This window comes from Eretmochelys imbricata, chromosome 3, assembly GCF_965152235.1.
Source record: "Eretmochelys imbricata isolate rEreImb1 chromosome 3, rEreImb1.hap1, whole genome shotgun sequence".
Lineage (NCBI taxonomy): Eukaryota > Metazoa > Chordata > Testudines > Cheloniidae > Eretmochelys > Eretmochelys imbricata.
This window is the reverse complement of record NC_135574.1, coordinates 133,406,239-133,427,669: the sequence shown is the minus strand read 5'-3', so window position 1 is coordinate 133,427,669 and position 21,431 is coordinate 133,406,239. Positions and strand designations below refer to the sequence as shown.

At 41.1% G+C, this 21,431-nt stretch overlaps 1 protein-coding gene and 1 long non-coding RNA gene across 2 annotated transcripts in view; one reads left to right on the top strand and one right to left on the bottom strand.

Annotated features, from left to right (window-relative positions):
- Positions 1 to 21,431, bottom strand: part of SLC35F3 (solute carrier family 35 member F3) — a 276,349-nt gene that overhangs the window by 63,282 nt on the left and 191,636 nt on the right. The window lies entirely within an intron of this gene.
- Positions 1 to 21,431, top strand: part of LOC144262186 (uncharacterized) — a 36,471-nt gene that overhangs the window by 2,587 nt on the left and 12,453 nt on the right. Inside the window, exon 2 of the long non-coding RNA XR_013345498.1 lies at positions 9,726 to 9,802. This is a non-coding gene — a long non-coding RNA (uncharacterized LOC144262186). The remainder of the gene's footprint in view (positions 1 to 9,725; positions 9,803 to 21,431) is intronic.

Here is a 21,431-nt window from a genome sequence, read left to right as displayed (position 1 = left end):
AATAGGAGGGCCTGTATAAAGCCCAGGAGTTGCCAGTAGAAAGGGGCGGCAGGGATGTAGGCTGCTGTCACTCCCTGGGAGGAGGGAGTTGGGAGGCTGGTGAACCCAGAGAAGAGGGAAGCTAGGAACGCAGGAAAAGGCTCAGGGGAAAGCAGCAAAGTAGGACAGTGCAGGCTGTGGCTGCTGATTGGAGGACCCCTGAGCTAGAACCTGGAGTAGAAGCCAGGTCCGGGTTCCCCTACCAGCCACTAGGGATGTGGCACCGGCCAGGTAGAGGATAAAGGATTGACTGGGATGGTTTGCTGGGAAAGACTTTTTTACATAACCTCTGGAAGGGGAATACATATGGTGACCCAGCCAGAGGGCTCAGTCACAAAGAGGAAGCTACAGTTCCTGGAGAGAGAGGGGCTTCAGGTTGAGACAGGATGGGTGAAAACACCACCATAGGAGGGTGCAATGCCTGACAGAAGTAATCTCTAGGATAGCCAATTTTGATTTATGATCCATTTTTTATTTTATTTTTGTGTTTCTTTAGTAAATTTTTTTGACTTGTTCCCTTGTGATGACAAATATCTATATAATTAATTAGTTTTATAGTTAACATACATAATGAATATCAGTTTTCACTTAATTATAAAGAGCAGTTTGTGAAACCATAACAAGTAAACTCTGATTTTACTAAGCTCTTTTTATCTGGATTGTCTATGTTTCCAACCCTAATGGGGGGGTCAGTGTATTTGACATCCTGCTTTTAGTAAAGCTTTGGGTGTCCCATGTCTTCTTTGTAAATTAACATTTACACACTATATAAAGAAAATGCTGTCCATTTCTTAAATGTATAAATAAAAAACTTTAGAAAATGAAACTGGCTGAACCAACAGGGACAAGTGACTTCAGTCTGGCAAGATTCAACTGAATTATCACAAAGATTATATAAAACAGTCTGATAAACAATTCTTAAAAAGATACAGGGTATACCGGCAGAGCTGAAAGGAATTAATTTCCTTGCATTTACATGAAAGAGATTAGAGGAACTTAACTGAAAAACATAAATTAATATTCAGGCACCTGAATATATGGTCATTTTCACAAGGCTGACTACTGTCAACTCCCACTGATTTCAAACAGAGATGTGGGCTATCAGCATCTCTGAAAGTTGGGCCACATATTTAGATGTCTAAATATGGATTTAAAAATTAGGATTCTAGGATAATGTTTCTCATACTTGCTATTAATCCAGAAGTGATTTTAGTTCTGGGGTTTTTTGAGGTATCTGAATGTGGCTGTGGAGGGAGAAGAAATATTTAGCAGAAGCTAAGAAATTTTTCAGATTTTTTGTTTGTGGGTAACAAATGTCTTTTTTTTCAGTTGGCATGTCCATAGTCCTGACTGAGGAGCCAGTTGTTTTGCCATGTTTGATGAAATTTGGTTTTGAAACAGGAGTAATTTTGTGAATAAATTTGGTAAGAACCAAATTCTGATCTGTTACACTAGTTTAAACCTAGAGTATCTCCAATCCCTTGCAGAGGCGCACCAATGGGTAATGCTCTGCAATTTACACAGTAGGGTAAGGGGATCTTTGTAAGTATTGGGCTGGGATCAGCTCTACTATTCAGAATTGGAGCAAACAGAAATTCTAGCTTGGAATTGTCTAGGTAGTAATACCACTCCACAGAAAAAGAGGGTAGATCGATCTCTAGCTAAATCCTTAAGATGATATGTACAACGTACTGTAGATCAAATCCTGATCGATTTTACCTGAGCAGGGAGAAAACTTGTCAGCTGAGTCCCTTGCCTTCATGGCAAAAGGATTTGATAGCCCCTCTGCTGGGCTTTGCTATTGTGGTTCCACTCAGCTTTCTAACACTTTTGGTGCCCCTTGGTATTGATATCCCTGAATACATACTTCTGAAAGAGCCAAATCTTACTGTGTGCACTCTAGCGCACGAATAGAGGCAAAGCACAAGGGTACAAGGCAGTTGAATTGAAAATACCAGTTCTCACAAATGAATGGAGCCCAGTAGTGAAATAACTGGTTTCTGCAGCCACTATGGGGGAGAAAGGGATGGGGTGGCATCTTTCTTGATGCTTCCTGGGATGTATAGATTGTGGGAGTTGCAATAAAATGCAACTGCAGTGACAGTAGCTGCACACTTGAAAATAGGTGGCCTTTCTGGTCTAAACAGGGCTGATTTTAGCTAATTTTAGAACAAGTAGGGGCCCAATCCTGAAGCCTTTACTTGTGCAAGTAGTCCCACTGAATTAAAAATTAATCTTAGTTATGTGACTATAATTCTTGGGTAACTCCAGCTATATCAATGGAGTTACTCCAGATTTGTACTGGTGTAACAGAGACAGAATCTGGCACTTTATTTTTTGTATGAAGTCTTACAATCTGCAGAATATTATAGAGTGGCAAGATCCCAAGGGCCTGACATGGCAAACACAGATGTCAGGTGGGTGGTATAAAGCAATAAGGTCCAGACACAGAATGGAACAGATACTGTCACCTTCTTCAAGGCTGACATAGCTGATGTGCTACCCTGCTGGTTCCCAGACCACCATGAGGTATTGTGTGTGACTTCCAGAACAATGCCTCTCAGAGTTCCATATACCAGGGTACTGCCCCTCTGGTATATGCAGTATTTGAGCCCACAGGATATGCCTTAACAATAAATAACCAGCAGGGCATGTGTTTTTCTACAGCAGCATGGTTTAGGAATGATCAACAGCACAGGGCCATAGATAAGGTATCAACTACAAGAAAAATGTGTTTGTAGGAGGATGCTTACTGCTGTAAAATCAATTTGTGCTGTTCTAAAGAGAACACCAAAGACCCTTCTGAAAATATTTCAAAGCAATTCTGACAGACTAGTATGCTTCACACGGAGCCATACTGACTGTGATCCTGATGACTCACCATCAGACAGTCACTTTGCTATAGAATTTTTCAGCCGTCTTTTCAGCTTCAGTATTACTATTCCTTTCAGTATTTCCATGATGGGAAACACATTTATACAGTGATCACTCCTGCCATATGATCCTACAAAATCAACAGACTCCCCTCTGTAGTTCAGGGCAATATTACCGATAATTAAAAAATATATATATTTTCTTTTGGGAAAAGAGATCTGGATAAAAGTAATACCTCCACCAAGATCATGGGATAGATTCACTCCTGGGTCAATGTAGACTATACAGGGCCAGCACAGCTCAAAGTTGGCAACTGTGACCAAAAATTGTGACCATGATCTGAATGCTACAGTGGCTCCCAACTGGAGGGCTCCTACTCAGCTCTGGGCATATAATAATGTTGCTGCCTCATTTTGGGGAAACTCAAGAAAGGGGTCTGAGATAACCTGTCTGCCATCCTTTGGGGCACTGGAGCCTTCACTGGAGCAGGAAGGCTAATTTATACCTCCCTGCTCCAGCATTAGTGGATCTGGCTTCCTTTTTGTTGTTTTTTTGGGTACGGGAGAGGAAAAGGGTAATGGATACAAATTTTATGAACGTAAATTTCAGGAAATCCTGTGTTAATTGATGACATCATAAATCTCTTGCTGCTAAGCCTCCTTTAGGTATCCATCTGAGAAAGCTAGACCAGGTCCGTTATCTACTGGATTAATGTGAATCCTTACATGGTTGAGAAGACTTGGATAAATTAAAAAGAGAAAGAGAGAGGATAAGTCTCCATTCAAATTCCCTCTTATCTCTGCACAAAGACTTCAAAACACATTTATTAAACCCATTACTAAGTAAGAGGAGAGAAGATAGCTGAAGAGTGGCAACCACTTTATAGATCTAACTGCTTTACAGTAACAATACTCAACCCATGGCATTAGAACCACATGTCACTCTTGAGAGCCATATCTGCATCTCTCACAGAGTCCACAGGATTGACCAGAGCTCATTTTGGTCTGTAGCAGAGTGAATGGAGAGCACCAATCACAGAAGTGCTCTCCATGGAACATGATAACAGATGCAAAGAAGTGCAGGGGGCATTTGGCTAACAGACCACAAATGTCAGCACCTCTTTAATTCACTCTGTGCTGCCAAGATAGGGGCTGTGGAATCAGGAAAAATAAATGTATTAAGTAAGTTAAGTGGGTTCAGAAAGCAATAAATTAATGATGGCCTGACATTGGCTTGCAATGTCTTTTTGGCTGTATCTTTGTTCAGCATGTAGTGAAAGTGGCTTATGGTGATGTAGCTTTATGGAACAAACATATGGAGGGATTTTCAAAAGTCGTCAGAGTTGGCCTAATGCTACCTCCATTGAGGTCAATGGGGGTTTTACCATTGTCAGCAGCAGAGACAGGCCAACACTGCGTGCTTTTGAAAATCCCACCCAAAATGTCAAGATATCGCAGTATGATTATTGTATGGATCTCTGACATCATTAGCAAGGAGCAAAGTGCCTCACGTACTCCACAAGGCTGAGACCCATAGATTTACAATGTTTGTAACCTGATGCACCCTGATGTAACTTTGCACTGAGTGAACTGTATCAAATTTCAGAGTAACAGCCGTGTTAGTCTGTATTCGCAAAAAGAAAAGGAGTACTTGTGGCACCTTAGAGACTAACCAATTTATTTGAGCATAAGCTTTCGTGAGCTACAGCTCACTTCATCGGATGCATAAAGTGGAAAATAGTAAGGATGTTTTTATACACACAGACCATGAGAAAAAGTGAGGATGTTTTCATATACACAGACCATGAAAAAATGGGTGTTTATCACTACAAAAGGTTTTCTCTCCCCCACCCCACTCTCCTGCTGGTACTAGCTTATCTAAAGTGTGCTGGAAATGGCCCACCTTGATTATCATACACATTGTAAGGACAGTGATCACTTTAGATAAGCTAGTACCAGCAGGAGAGTGGGGTGGGGGGAGAGAAAACCTTTTGTAGTGATAAACACCCATTTTTCCATGGTCTGTGTGTATAAAAACATCCTCACTATTTTCCACTTTATGCATCCGATGAAGTGAGCTGTAGCTCACGAAAGCTTATGCTCAAATAAATTGGTTAGTCTCTAAGGTACCACAAGTACTCCTTTTCTTTGTATCAAATTTGACATTGCCGGGAACTCATCTATTTATCATCTGGATTTTCAGCAGCTGGATTCAGCCTCTTTTCAAAACTAATATGCTGTGGTGAGCGTAAGAAGAGATATTACTTAATAATCTTTAGCCTTTGTAGAAGAGACAATAATGGAGAGAGCAACATTTAATGTTGTTCTCAGACGTTAGAGTAAATGTATTTTAATTTATTTTCAAAGTGTTACACAAGTAAATGCCAGTAATGACCTAGAAGTTTCAATCTATTATGTGAATTTATTTTTATTTGGTGAGCAATGTTTGGCAAAGGTGATATTTATTTCTCTACAATACTTTCTGACTAGTTTTTAAAAATGAATGAAAGATATAGTACCAGCTTCACGCTACTAAGAAATCAAGTCCTCTGTTTATTCACTGAACAGGTATATTGGTAGTGCAAGAGAGCTGATGGGAAAGTTTTCCCACACTGTCCTACCTAAGTACCTCAACTTTGTTTAGGAATTATCACCTTTGGAGGTGAGGTATAATTCCCTCTTGATGTTCAAGCCTTGGCCTCTCTATTCTGATCCCAGCAAGAGTGGCAATTAGTACTACAGTACAAACTCGATTATCCAAAGGTGTTGAGAGATAATCAAATGATCAGGGAAGATGGCTCAGCTGACTTCAAAGCTTGTTGGCCTGATCTCCAATTATGGGAGCCAGGGAACCGCTTCAGTGCCAGGAAACTCAGCATGACTTCAGTGAACAAGATGCAACATTCTGAACTCTCACTGAAGCACATGAAGATTTATGTGCGGAAGACCTGCTGAGCAAGCCAGCCTTGAGGAAGTTTATGGACAGGATGTACGATGGGACTGCCTATGATGGATTGTGGCCCATCGACAACTGCTAGTAGCAAAAATCCTTGACTGCTGGAGAAGGGATACTAGATGGGGAAGGCCCTGAGTTACTACAGAGAATTCTTTCCCAGGTGTCTGGCTGGTGGGTCTTGCCCACATGCTCAGGGTCTAACTGATCACCATATTTAGCATTGGGAAGGAATATTCCCCTGGGTCAGATTGGCAGAGACCCTGGGGATTTTTTGCCTTCCTCTGCAGCAGCGGACACAGGTCACTTGCAGATTTAAACTAGTGTAAATGGTGAATTCTCTGTGACTTTAAGTCTTTAAACCATGTTTTGAGGACTTCAGTAACTAAGCCAGAGGTGAGGGTCTATTTTAGGAGTGCGTGAGGTTCTGTAGCCTGCAGTGTGCAGGAGGTCAGACTAGATGATCACAATGGTCCCTTCTGATCTTAAAGTCTATGAGTCTGTGAGCCAGTTCTCCATAATCAGAGGAGCCACATAGAAGGAGCAGCAGTTTCTTCTTCCAGGCAGAAGGATCAGCAGCAGAAAGAAGCTGGTTGGGGTGGTCTATCATATGGTTCTGTATCCTGAAGTGAAAACTGTTTTCATCATTCCATGAGGCATCCCAGTTTATTCATAAATATTTTATGTTAAGATTTACTTGGAAGCAAATAGGTTTATTAGAAACTGGACTGGGCCTATTGAGCATGTTTTATGAATCAGAAGGTCCATATAATATTTACTGAGACTCTAAGAACAGAACAGGAGTACTTGTGGCACCTTAGAGACTAACAAATTTATTTGAGCATAAGCTTTCGTGGGCTACAGCCTACTTCATCAGATGCACAGAATGGAACATATAGTAAGAAGATATATATACATACAGAGAACATGAAAATCTTATGCTCAAATATATTTATTAGTCTCTAAGGTGCCACAAGTACTCCTGTTCTTTTTGCGGATACAGACTAACACGGCTGCTACTCTGAAACCTGTCTCTAAGAACAGAATGATCAACCCTTGAAGAAATATAAAGATGACAGCGTAAAATTAACAAAGCTTCTGTAAGGGAAAAACGTGGTACTCTGTCCATGGTTTCTAGTCACTGCTGCTTGCTATCTTTGGATTTCTAAAGGCAGAGAATACTCATTCCATTTCACAATAATGCTTCCAGCTGAGTCAATATGGGGAATGAAGGAGTTATCTGTATTTTTTTATGAACATCACATGTGCCTCAGTTTACCTGTTTGATAGTATACTGCCTAACTGCAAGGAATTAAATAAAAGGAATCTGTTACGGGAAGCAAACAGGAAATGAAACAATGACAAAAATAAGGTACTGTCAGAGAGACTACCAAGGGTCCCTTAGGAAATAATGGGGAAGTTACTAATTGGGGAATGTCCACCTGCCTGATTCCAAGAAGGACTAGCAAGGTTTATCCTTCCTGGGCCTAAAACTTGGATCAAATCTGATGCTCCCAACTGAGGAGCAGGGAATCTGAGCTTAGTGGAACTTACCCAAAACTTGCAAGGAAAGGATAAAGTTTAGTTTGGAACCAGACATATAGGCCTTCTGTTTTACCCCTTGTCTCTGTGTGCTATGTACCTTTGGGTGCATAAATAATACTTTGTTTTGAAGAAGCTGTTCTTGGGTCACTTTAATCAGTTGCTGATCACAGACCCTTGGAGGTAAAGGGCTCACAGGTGCTAAACTTAGCTGGGTTTGTCATGTTAGGAAAAGGGAGGGTGCCACCCAGAAATTGAGTTTTAGACTAGTTGAACTGTGGAGTTTCACCCTTGAGGGAGATGCAGTGACTCATCTACTCCTTTGAATAGTTCATGGAAGAGGAGATGAGTCAGGAGATGAGATAAACGGATGAAGTAATTTATATGGATTTTCAAAATGGTTGCGACTATTAAAGAAAGTGACTAACTACTAAGAATAGACAGTGGTAAAGTATTGTTGTGAATTAAAAACTGTTTTCTAATAGTCCTTAGTCACCTTTTACTTAGTCCTTAGGAAAATCTCCTATTAACATCCACAAAGTTTTGCTTGAGTAGGAACTCAGTAAGGACTTCAGGATTCAGCCTACCAGTTTGATGCTAATAACAATTTGATCATACAGCGTACATTGCTATTGCTACTGTTAAGATATAAAATATTTAAAAAAAGAAAAATAGGGAAAAAGTCATAGTCAACAGCTGCTCCTCAGAGAGGAGACAAGTCAGCAGTGTTAATACCCCTAGGATTAGTATTGGGGCCAGTACTGTTTAAACTAATTAATAATGATGTGGAGACTGAAGTAGGCAGGACAGGGGAGTTTACTGATTACACTAATTTGGTTTGATTAGCAAAGTGCTTTTGAAGGATTTTGAAAAAACTCCAGATTTAAATGCACTAGACCACAGATTCTGATCTCAAACCAAAGTCAGTGGTGTTATTTTGGTTTCACATGAGTGTAAAGGAGTTGAGAAAATGGCCAGAATGGTGAGGATTGGATAATATGATAGCAGATGGGTTTTACAAACATTTATTACTCAAAATATCTTCTAGAAAGGCAAATAACTCTAATCACTTTTGTGGCAGATGGACAATTTTGATGTGATTATTATGTATATACAGTATAACAGAACTGGGGTTTTCAATGCCATTCATTTTGAAAAAGTCTGAATTATACAGGATGACTAATCAACTATCATTTCTTTATCTTGTAATCTATGCAACTTCCAGTCAGGTGGTATCAGTGCATTCCTCCTTGCGAGGTGTCTGGTCATTGCGAGTTGGCATCTTTTTATTTCTAAGGGCAGAGAACACTCCTATCATTCAAGAGATGTACTCCCATCGTGAGACACACTTTTCTACAGCGGTTCAGTAGCTGAATTAATTGAAGGAGGAAGGATTTCCATTACATATTCAGATCATGACATCATATTGATTCAAACTCATTATTTGTCTCCTTGCTCTCAAATTTCCTTAATGAGATACTCCTACATGGGTGTAAAATCTGTACGTAACTATCATTCTGCACTAGACAAGGCTTTTTGGGTAATGAGACTCCAGACACCTGTAGTTTAATAGTGGCAAGTGTCTAAAGCAATCTTTACATAGAGAACAGTTTTGTTTTTTTCAGTACAACTTTTATTGAGGAACAACAGTCATTTGTGTTTAGTTTCTTGAAACAGTTGCATTTTGGAAGCCAGCTGTTAACTTTTAAAAAACAACAAAACAAAATCAAGAAATAAAAAAGCTTAGGCCAAGATTTTCAAACCTGGTGGCCAAAAGTAAGCTTCCTGGGTCTATATTTAAGCCCCTGTATAAGTAACCTGATTTTCAGACGTGCTCCTGTTTACTTCAAAATATGGCCACTCTGAAAATCAAGCCAATTATTTGGGTGCTTTAATATGGACTTTGAGGTCTAACGTTTTTCACTTTTGAAAATCTTGGCTTAAGCTTTTTTATTTCTTGATTTTGTTTTGTTGTTTTTTAAAACCAAAAAACAAAAAAAAGGTTAGGGTTAACGGCTGGCTTCCAAAATGCATCTGTTTCAAGAAAAGATCCTGAGAATGTATCTTTAACAACATTATGGAGGTACTACAGGAACTTTTAATTTGGCCATTCAGCTAGTCAAGAAGCAGGTTTGTCAGCAACTGAAACATCAACTGCTGATATGAATAAAACTCCATTAGGTATTACTGAGTTAAATTTGGGTTGGATTCCTATCCTTTGCAATTTGCCATTATGATGATGATGGCTAAAGTCCTCTGACCATTTTAGACATGGAATCTCAGGATGATATTTTAAGGATTCTATTTCTAAATTGCAGGATTTAAAACATTTGTCAATTGGGCCTGTATCAGAAAAACTGGTGAAGGACAATGTAACCTAGACCTCCCTGACCAGGTAAGCCCCCTAAAAATGACATATGTTGTTACTACAGCTGTCTTCCTTCAACTCTGTCAGGCATCTGTGACTTCTTATAGACCCCTCTCACCACAACAAGAGAGACCTCAGCCAGTTTGCAATGGCCTAGCTTGTCTCCCAGTGGAGACCTCTGCTATTGGAACTTCCACCTGGAATTATGTCAGCATAAAACTTTGAAGGGAATCTGATTTACCATTTCTAACAATGAATTTTCTATCTCTTTTATTTCAGAAATAAATTGCCCAGGGCTTTCAGCTCCAATGGTTTACAAACCACAAAATGGTGATCTTATCTATTATTTAGCACATCTAATTAAGTTAAGGAAAAGTCCTATAGAATTTAATAAGGACAAAAACAACAGTTCTATAGAAATTAGTCATGAACCTACAGAATTTATAGAGGATTATCGCCCTGCTAAATCATTCTATTGGTTGCTCTAAAAATAATCCACAGAATGGTTATAACTTTCTGTTAAATCCATAAAGTGTGACCTAAACGGCTGAAATCTGCATGCTCAATTGCAGGTTTGTTTGCAAGAACATTAATGAAGGGCAGTTGTTAACCTGTCCCTAGCATCATCCAAGGCTTGCTCTTGGTAGCCTGTCCAGCTGTGCTAGTATTTGATAACATTAAGGACTGGTGATAGGTTTTCCAGCATCAAGGAGAATCGTTCTAAAGATTATTGGTGAGGTATGCTAAATTTAGGGTCTATTAAACCATGAGTGCCTCTTAAACAGATAGATTTCTTTAAAATGTCATCTCTTTGTTTGCAGTATTCACTGGGTCAAATCCTCTGCTGGTGTAAATCAGCATAGCTCCATTAGTTTCAATGGAGTTATGCTAATTTGAACCAACTGAGGATCTGGCGCATGATATTCCATGTAGGAAAGAATGGGAATATTGCAAGCACTAGGGTAAGATTATCTGGTTATTTAAGGCAATTGATAAGTTTCAGGGCCACCACTATATACTGGATTTATACAAGTGATTTTTAACTTCCTTGAGGGCTCCAACAGTCTAGGTTAAAATGAATGTCATTCCTACCTGAGCCATTACAGTGCATGAATTTTGATACTTCTATCTTAATGAAAGATTTTAATGTTTGTTTATGGAATGCTCAATGACTGGAGACTAGTAGCCTCTAACAAAATTTAAAAATCTGATATGATGATCACTCAATTATAACTTGACAGAAGCTTCCAGTTAGACAGTGATAATGCCATAAAGTATATGGCATCTTTCTTCAGTGTGTTTCAAGCTACGTTATATGATACTTCAGCTACAAATGAAATGCAGCCACCTGTGTTGCCATCAGTGTTGCCAACTTCATCACAAATCTTGAGATATTTGGCATTTTACTCAAAGCTCCAGGTGCTAGATGTGACGTTTCACTCCATATTTTTATGGTATCAATATGACATAACTGAGATGTACTTTATGCAAGATGGCGCATGTGAGATATCATTGGAAAGGTTTCAGAGTAACAGCCGTGTTAGTCTGTATTCGCAAAAAGAAAAGGAGTACTTGTGGCACCTTAGAGACTAACCAATTTATTTGAGCATGAGCTTTCGTGAGCTACAGCTCACTTCATCGGATGCATACCGTGGAGACTGCAGAAGACATTATATACACACAGAGACCATGTGTGTAATCTATGCAACTTCCAGTCAGGTGGTATCAGTGCATTCCTCTACAGCCTCAAAAAGCAGAAGTCCTATAAAAAACAGAATTTTTTAAAAAAATCTCATGATTTTTAGGCCAATCTGATTTTTGAGAGGCTTGTTTCATGGTTTTGGGGATCGACAATACTGCAGTAAATAACATTGCGCAGTAACATTTTTGCAACAACTTAGGGCAGGAAGAAATGAAATATGTTGCCAAACGTATAAAAATGAATCTACTAAAAAGTATTTAAGTATTATTTAGCATTTCCAATGTGTCCTACAGTAAAGCTGCCCAACTGACCACTAAGCCCCTCTTCATTCAAGCCAGACACCACTGACAGCTGTTGAAAGAAGAGGGATGGGTATACAGTGGTGAAAAAATAGGAGTAAACACTGAAGTTATGGCTAAAAGATCTGTAACACTAAGTGCACTGAGCTATTATCCTAAAATTTTAAAAAAATCATTCACTGTTTGTTTTTAGCTCAGTTCACATACTGCCATGCCCTTACATTTAATAGGAATGCTTTTGGTACCCGAAGATTTTTCACATCACACTCAGAGATCCATAATAGAAGAGGAGCTTATATGTAACTCAGATGTTACCAGACCGCAGTTTTGTAATAGCTATGCACTGTTATCATGGATAATGCTATCAAAATGCATAAGCAATTGGGCTAGTGAAAGAATTGCAGATCCAGTCCGTAAAATACAACCTAAATTCTCAGTGAAGAAAACAAGATACTGGTTTGTACTACAAATATGTAGAGTAGACTGTTAGAGAAAGTGGTATTTTAGCTAAGTAAAGCATTTTTGATGCCATATGAGGCAGATCCTCAGCAGATGTAAAGCAGTGTAATTCTGTTGTAGCCAATGGAGCTACATAGACTTACATCACCTGAGGATCTTGCCTGTAAATGTACTATGTGCATTGAACTAGCAATAGACCTTAGAAAAGCTATTACTATTTTGTTGTTATAAGACCATTCAGCTGACAAGGTCTCTAGGGTTTAACATATGTAATTTGACTGAAGAAACTGGGCTTGTTCTCCTCGCAAGGGTGGAGACTTCATACTGACCTAATGGAAGGAGTTAAAAGCTATGGGGGAAATAGATACAAAAGTTGTAAGGTTCTCTTCACACTGGCAAAACAAGCACGCAAACATCCAACCCCAAAATGGGGGAATGTGATTTTGAAATTAAGAGACCACGAGAAACCACAGATGACTTCAGGAAAGTTTGATTTAAAGAGAAATACATAAAGCAAATGGAAAACATTGCAGACAATGTTTCAGGAAGAGAACATGGGGAAATATCAACCAAGGAGACTTTGAAATAGCAAGCTGATAAGAAAGCTATTGTGGACCTGAGTCAAATAAGCTTGCTGAGCATATGGGGCTCAAATATCAGGGTGATCCAAAGCCCACTGAAGTCAATGCAGATCTTTCCTTTCACTTAATTGGGCTTTGAATCCAGCCCGAAATGCCAGTAGACAGACAGTCAGGGCCATCTCCTGTAAGGTTGTTTCTTCTTCTGAGATAGACTGTAGTAACTGAGGAGGATGGCTTCTTTTTACCATCCAAAGTAAACAAATGTAATAAGAAACCAAAATTTTGTTTTCCTCCTGTATATTGGATTGTTGGCTGCTAGATAACACAGCCAACAGTGCATTAGAAATTAGAAGGCTCTGGAACACATGGGAATGTCCATCCGTCATTCTAATAAATGGACCAGATTTGCTGTTAGGTTCATAATCTGTCATTGTTACATGCACACAACTTCCACTGAAGTTTGTAGGAGCTCTGAGTGTGAATCAATTGTTGGCTATGGGGGCCTTAGAATTTTGAAAAACCAAACACAGCTCCACTCTTGTTGCTAGGCTTCATGTCTTACCATTGCTTCCCTACTACCAATCACAGCTTTAAGTAATGAACAAGACTAAATAGCTCTCTTAGGCCCAGTTCCAGTAAGGTATTTGGCTTGTGAGGAATCCCTGCATAGTTGCACAAGACCGGGTCCTATTGAGACCTTTAAGTAGAATGTCAAAACTTTCAGGGCCAGATCTTACCACTCTTACATACTTGGGACTACTTGCAGAGGAAGGTAATACTCAGTGTGAGTAAGGATGGCAAAATGTGGTCTATGTCTGAGAAATAACAAGAGAATGGTGATGAACTGCGCAAAAATGAATCAAGTGGCTAAAAGAGGACAAGAGACCCAAAACCACAATGGTTCTGAAATCTGCAGCCTGAACCTTAAGAGAAAACACACTTGTGATGAGATTGTTTGAGTAATTCCCAAAAGCAGAAAACTTCAGCATTCTGTTGACAAAAGAGTCCAGGCTTGTCTATTTGGACTTGTCTTCACTTGCAAATTCAGTACCTGTAGTTCATTACTTGTGCAGCTCCACCACCAGCAATAGTATGGACAGTAGACAAGATTCAGAAATTGTTTATTGTACCTTCTATCCCTACTTAGAGCTGTTAATTACAGCTACAAAGTTTGCTAACATAGATGCACCTTTTATTTTTAAGCCAGCTCTAATGCAGCAACCTTCAAACCATTCTGACATGGATTAGGGGGGGAAAAAAGAGAAGAAAAATCTTCCCCATCACACTCCTGGGAATTTTATTATTCAAAATCAAGAGAAGGATATTTTCTATGGTAGTTCTGACTTTCTTAATAAAATCAAGATTTCTTGCTGTGATGAATTAAGGCAAAACACCTAATACAAAAAGGGCAGCTATAAAGCTTTTCCTCCCTCATGCCATTATGTTTTCAAAAAATATTTACCACCCTGCTCATCACAGTTTTTCTGATTCTTCTTCTGTATGTGAGAACACAATCAGACAATCTTCCACTCCAACACCCATGAAAAATCAGTTACTTCTCTTACTTCACCCTCCCTCACTGCAGCCATTCAGAAACAGGGTCTGCGTAACTAGTTACCTGTGCACCTGCTCATGAAAGATGCTGGAAAAAACTGTAGTGACATGTTTCAGAGTGGTAGCCGTGTTAGTCTGTATCAGCAGAAAGAACGAGGAGTATTTGTGGCACCTTAGAGACTAAGAAATTTATTTGAGCATAAGCTTTCGTGGGCTAAAGCCCACTTCATCAGATGCATGCAGTGGAAAATACAGTAGATAGATAGATAGATAGATAGATGTATACAGAGAATATGAAAAAATGGGGGTTGCCACACCAACTCTTAACGAGATCAATCCATTAAGGTGGGCTATTATCAGCAGGAGAAAAAAAAACTTTTCTAGTGATAATCTGGATGGCCCATTTCAAACAGTTGACAAGAAGGTGTGAGTAACAGTAGGGGGGAAATTAGCATGGGGAAATAGTTTTTAGTTAGTGTAATGACTCATCCATGCCCAGTCTTTATTCAAGCCTAATTTAATGTTGTCCAGTTTGCAAATTAATTCCAGTTCTGCAGTTTCTCGTTGGAGTCTGTTATTGAAGTTTTTTTGTTGAAGGATTGCCACTTTTAGGTCTGTAATTGAGGGACCAGGGAGGCTGAAGTGTTCTCCGACTGGTTTTTGAATGTTATAATTCTTGACGTCTGATTTGTGTCCATTTATTCTTTTGTGTAGAGACTGTTCAGTTTGGCCAATGTACATGGCAGAGAGGCATTGCTGGCACATGATGGCATATATCACATCGGTAGATGTGCAGGTGAACGAGCCTCTGATAGTGTGGCTGATCTGATTAGGTCCTGTGATGGTGTCCCTTGAATAGATATGTAGACAGTGTTGACAAAGGGCTTTGTTGCAAGGATAGGTTTCTGGGTTAGTGTTTTTTTGTGTGGTGTGTGGTTGCTGGTAAGTATTTGCTTCAGGTTAGGGGGCTGTCTATAAGCGAGGACTGGCCTGTCTCCCAAGATCTGTGAGAGTGAGGGATCGTCCTTCAGGATAGGTTGTAGATCTTTGATGATGTGCTGGAGAGGTTTTAGTTGGGGGCTGAAGGTGATGGCCAGTGGCGTTCTGTTACGTTCTTTGTTGGGCCTGTCCTGTAGCAGGTGACTTCTGGGTACTCTTCTGTTTCTCCCAATCTGTTTCTTCACTTTAGAACGTGGGTATTGTAGTTGTAAGAATGCTTGATAGAGATCTTATAGGTGTTTGTCTCTGGATGAGGGATTGGAGAAAATGCAGTTGTATCTTAGGGCTTAGCTGCAGAGAATGGATGTGTCCTGGATGGAAACTGGAGGCATGTAGGTAAGTATAGTGGTCAGTAGGTTTCTGCTATAGGGTGGTGTTTATGTGACCATCGCTTATTAGCCCTGTAGTGTCCAGGAAGTGGATCTCTTGTGTGGACTGGTCCAGGCTGAGGTTGAAGGTGGGATGGAAATTGTTGAAATCATGGTGGAATTCCTCAAGGGCTTCTTTTCCATGGGTCCAGATGATGAAGATGTCATCAGTGTAGCGCAAGTAGAGTAGGGGCGTTAGGGGACGAGAACTGAGGAAGCGTTATTCTAAGTCAGCCAAAAAAATGTTGGCATACTGTGGGGCCATGTGGGTACCCATATACATATGCTGCTGACTTGAAGATATACATTGTCCCCAAATGTGAAATAGTTGTGGGTGAGGACAAAGTCACAAAGTTCAGCCACCAGGTTTGCCGTGACATTATTGGAGATACTGTTTGATGGCTTGTAGTCCATCTTTGTGTGGAATGTTGGTGTAGAGGGCTTCTACATCCATAGTGACCAGGATGGTGTTTTCTGGAAAATCACCAATGAATTGTAGTTTCCTCAGGAAGTCAGTGGTGTCTTGAAGATAGCCAAGAGTGATGGTAGTGTAGGGCCTGAGGAGAAAGTCTACAAAGCCAGAAAATCCTGCTGTCAGGGTGCCAATGCCTGAGATGATGGGGCGTCCAGGATTTTTAGGTTTATGTATCTTGGGTAGCAGATAGAATACCCCGGTAGGAGTTCTAGGGGTTTGTCTGTGCAGATTTGTTCTTGTGCTTTTTCAGGGAGTTTCTTGAGCAGATGGTGTAGTTTCTTTTGGTAACCCTCAGTGGGATCAGAGGGTAATGGCCTGCAGAATGTGGTGTTAGAGAGCTGCCTAGCACCCTCTCATTCATATTCCGACCTATTCATGATGACGACAGCGCCTCCTATGTCAAAAACAGACTCCAATGAGAAACAACAGAATTAGAATTAATCTGCAAACTGGACACCATTAAATTAGGCTTGAATATAGACTGGGAGTGGATGAGTCATTACACTAACTAAGAACTATTTTCCCATGCTAATTTTCCCCCCACTGTTACTCACACTTTCTTGTCAACTGTTTGAAATAGGCCATCCTGATTATCACTACAAAAGTTTTTTTTCTCCTGCTGATAGTAGCCCACCTTAATGGATTGGTCTCGTTAAGAGTTGGTATGGCAACCCCCATTTTTTCATGTTCTCTGTGTATCTATCTATCTATCTATCTATCTATACCTATATCTCTTCCTACTGTATTTTCCACTGCATGCATCTGATGAAGTGGGCTTTAGCCCACGAAAGCTTATGCTCAAATAAATTTCTTAGTCTCTAAGGTGCCACAAATACTCCTCATTCTTTGTAGTGAAATGGAAATTTAAACAGTTGGCTTTGCTGGCTCAAGGTAAATCTCATTAGTGAAATGCTGTTTGTCTATTGAAAGCTCAAACCCTGACTGAAGTCATTCAGTGCTGGAAAGCATCCTGCATGTGTCTAAGGAAGAAAACTGTTCCATGGACCAGTGAATACATAGCACGTGCTGTCTTCTCAGACCATGGACATAGTCCATCTCACTCCTAGTTCCTGCACCTAGCATCCACACAGAGGAGTAAGTACATGTTTTAGTCACTGTAAAATATCTATTAAAACATGTGGAGAGGAAGCAGAGCCTGTCACTTACGCTGCAAACCAAAACTAATGGGGCACCACTCAACAACCCTTCAGAAAATTAAGCAAACTAGGGATAAGAATCATTAAAGGACTTGAGTTTCTCAGGACTAGGCAGCATGGAATCCTTATTCTTGGCTATTCTCTGATACAGCGTGACTTAATGTTCCCCAGAACAAGTAACCTCCACTATATGGAAGGGCCGTCAGCTTGAATTTAGTGAAAAGCTTTCCACCAGACCAGGAACATAGCCATAAAACTCTTCTCACTACATTATGGGCTGAAATACAAAGGACTCTAAAATTGTACCGTGTATAAACTGAGAAAGTAATGATCTCTACGTAAAAGAATAAATGGACACAAATCAGACATCAGGAATGGTAACATACAAAAGCCAGCAGGAGAACACGTCAATCTGCCTGGACATTCAATAACAGATTTAAAAGTAGCCATCCTTCAACAAAAAATCTTCAAAAACAGACTTCTAAGAGAAACTGCAGAGCTACAATTCATTTGCAAATTTAATACCATTAATCTGGGCTTGAATAGGGACTGGGAGTGGCTGGCTCACTACACAAGCAATTTTCCCTCTCTCGGTATTGACACCTCCTCATCAATTATTGGGAGTAGATCACATCCACTCTGATTGAATTGGCATTGTCAACACTGGTTCTCCACTTGTAAGGTAACTCCCTTCTCTTCATGTGTCAGTATATTTATGCCTGGATCTGTAATTTTCACTCCATGCATCTGAAGAAGTGGGTTTTTTACCCACGAAAGCTTATGCCCAAATAAACCTGTTAGTCTTTAAGATGCCACCGGACTCCTCATTGTTTTTATAAAATGATTGATTCCTAAAGGAAGAATAAGAGAATCTTCACACAGACGTTAAGAACCAAGAATTCAAAGACTATCTAAGCTACTTAAAGAGAGGGGATAGAGATAGCAAGTTGGGTAGATACAAACTCAAAGGATCTCCCTTAAGAGCCTCCTCAGATCACCCTTCTAGGAGATGCAGGGAACTGGTGCTCTCTTCAGTGAGTAGAGAAGACTTACGTGAGCAAGAAGACAGTGCAGAAATACTTTGGAGGCCAAGGACTATTTTTTTTAATAGCAGGCAGTTTGTACAATGCAGTTGATTTGAAAGGATTGGTGAATTTTGTGTCACGGGCTACTGAGAGGTTATTAATGAGAGCTTTCACTCACAGAAAAAGAGACAGGTTATTATAGATTAGTCCTCTTTTAAAACGAGAAATTTCCTGGAGGAAATGACCAAAGTGATGGGCTTAAGTAATAATTTGGTGATATTTCTGCATAGCTATGGCAGGATCTTTGACAGAACACCTGAAGATGGAAACTCGGACTATCCAGAAACTATCTCTGGAACATCTCATGGGGTGGATCTGCCATTATCCCAGTGTCCTCCAGACTGGTGGGATCCACAATCACTTCAGAAGAAAAGAGAATGTGGTTATCACTGTTTCCATCGGAGCAGTTCTTCATAATCTTAGTTTCTCAGACAAAGTTTAACAACAGAATCTGTCTGAGCTGAGAGTAAGAGGCCTGATCTGGGGCAGCAGAGTACCAATACATCTTCTTAGCTTCAATAGCTAGCCTGCTTACATTAGGTGGAGGGAAAAGAGTTGGGGGGCCACTTGTACTCTTGCCTCTAAGAAAATATTGGCTATTAATAAAGCCAGGTTAGTCAGAAAAATGGAGAGATGGGTACATTTTGAACTGAGAAGAAAGATGCAGGGGGATTTCCCGCTTCTTCTGGGCATCCAAAAAAGAACGACAGTCAGAACTGCTGAAGGTGGAAGGTGCAGGTGCAAGCGGTGCCGGAGACTGCCACCATCAAGGATCAGAGTCCTCTGGGCAGGAGAGACAAATAGATCCAGCAGCCATGGGCTGAAGTTGCTCTCCAAGAGGCACATTCATTCCCCTTTGTCTTGGTTTACCCGCCTTCTGATTCATGTTAAGTAAATATAACTGTATCTTTTTCTGTCAAAGGAGCAGGAGCATCATTCTGACTCCCTCAAAATGAGGCAAAGAATTGGTGGGAGACAGGGCAGGGCCAAGAGTGCTTGCTGCTCTTCTCTTATTAGCCAGAATGGGCAGGAATGGTGCCCCTAGCCTCTGTTTGCCAAAAGCTGGGAATGGGCAACAGGGGGTGGATCACTTGATGATTACCTGTTCTGTTCATTCCCTCTGGGGCACCTTGCATTGGCCACTGTCAGAAGACAGGATAATGGGCTAGATGAACCTTTGGTCTGAACCAGTAGGGCCGTTCTTATGTTCTTATAATATCTGTCACAGTGAGTCTGGTGCCTCTTCCTATCCCTCACAAGGTGACAGTGAATGACACTAGTTCTAGACTGGTGTATCAGATAGAGAAAAACAGCCACCTTTAAAGAGAAAAGCACATTTTCCTTTAGAGGAAGCATTTATTATCTGATTGGGAAAAATAGTAATTCCAAAAGGAAACATACAATTTAAATGATTATAGCTTCACATCCTTGCCCTGAATTTCACAGAGCCAGCTATACTGATGTAAGCCATTTTTGCCAATAAGAAGATATAGGGCCAAATCCTGCTTACTTACTCTTATCCATTGATTTCAACTTTAACTTGGGCTAAGCCTAAACCCAACCTCCATATAAGGAGTCTGACTCTGTACTGAGAGGGAGAGAGGGAGGGTGTTAGTGTACCCCACACACCTCCTGGGTGTGGTGTTCTGTCGCCTCTAGTGGTACTGAAACCACTTAGAGCAAGGGTTCTCAAACTGGGGGTCGGGACCACTCAGGGAGATGCGAGGTTATTACATGGGGGGGGGTCACGAGCTGTCAGCTTCCACCCCAAACCACCCTTTGCATCCAGAATTTTTAATGGTGTTAAATTAAAAACACTTTTTTATATATTTATTAGGGGGGGTCGCACTCAGAGGCTTGCTATGTGAAAGGGGTCACCAGTGCAAAAGTTTGAGAACCACTGACTTGGAGAGAGATTAATGAGTCTGCTCTACAGCCTGAGCTAGCAGCCATATAGCTTTTAGCTCATGCACTAAGCTCCAGAGATCCCAGGTTCAATCCCACCCACCAGTGACTAAGGTCTGTTGGCGTTACATTAGACAGCTCCCAGCCCTAAAGCCAGCACTGCTGCCTCTAGCAGCATAGAAGTGACAGTTGCAGAGTATGGGGAGGTTCGTCACCTGGGAGGAGGCAGGGCCAGCCTTACGGGTGAGCGACCATCCAGGCCCATGATCAGGAGGATGCTGTGGTCTCCCCGTCCCCCTCCGCAGATAGCCCAAGGCCCCTTTGATTCCTGAGCGCTAGGCCTGGAGCTGGGGAGGGGCAGGGCTCGGGGCACTCCAGCCAGGAGCTCCCGCCATGCACCAGGCTCCAGCTGCTAGTCCCGGTAGGGCTGGGGAGGGACAGGACTTCCTCTTCCCCAGGCTGCTCCCAGGGCTGGGTCAAACCCACCTCTGGGAACCTCCTCTTGGTCACTCACTTCTGTCCTGCCTTCAAAGCTGGGCTCCCAGCGAGCAGCCATGGAGCTTTCTGCAGCTCTGGGAGGTTCCCGGAGGTGGAGCTGATCTCTCCCATGCTGGTGGGGGTGCCCCAACTGGGGGATCCTACCGTATGCTGGGCTCCAACTGCTAGTCCTGGCCAGGCTGGGGAGGTACATGACTTCCTCTTCAGAGCAGAGGAAGTCTTGTTCCTCCCCAGCCCAGCTGGGACTAGCAGCTGGAGCCCGGTGCACAGTAGGAGCCCCCTTCTCCTACAATAGCCAGATTTCATGCGGGAGATCAGATTTCATGGTCCATTATGTGTTTTTCATGGCTGTGAATTTTGTAGGGCCTATTTATGTGTGATATTGAAACTCTTGCCTTGTCTCCTTTGAATCAAATACGGTAGAAGTAAAGTATAGTTTCAATTAAAGCAATCTGAGTTGTGGGACCAGTACCCAAGATTACAGTGGCCAAAAATGACTCACCTGGAAGGACACCTCCAACTCAGAATTAGCTATCCAGGATTATGATAAACCACTTGCAAAGAATACCAACAA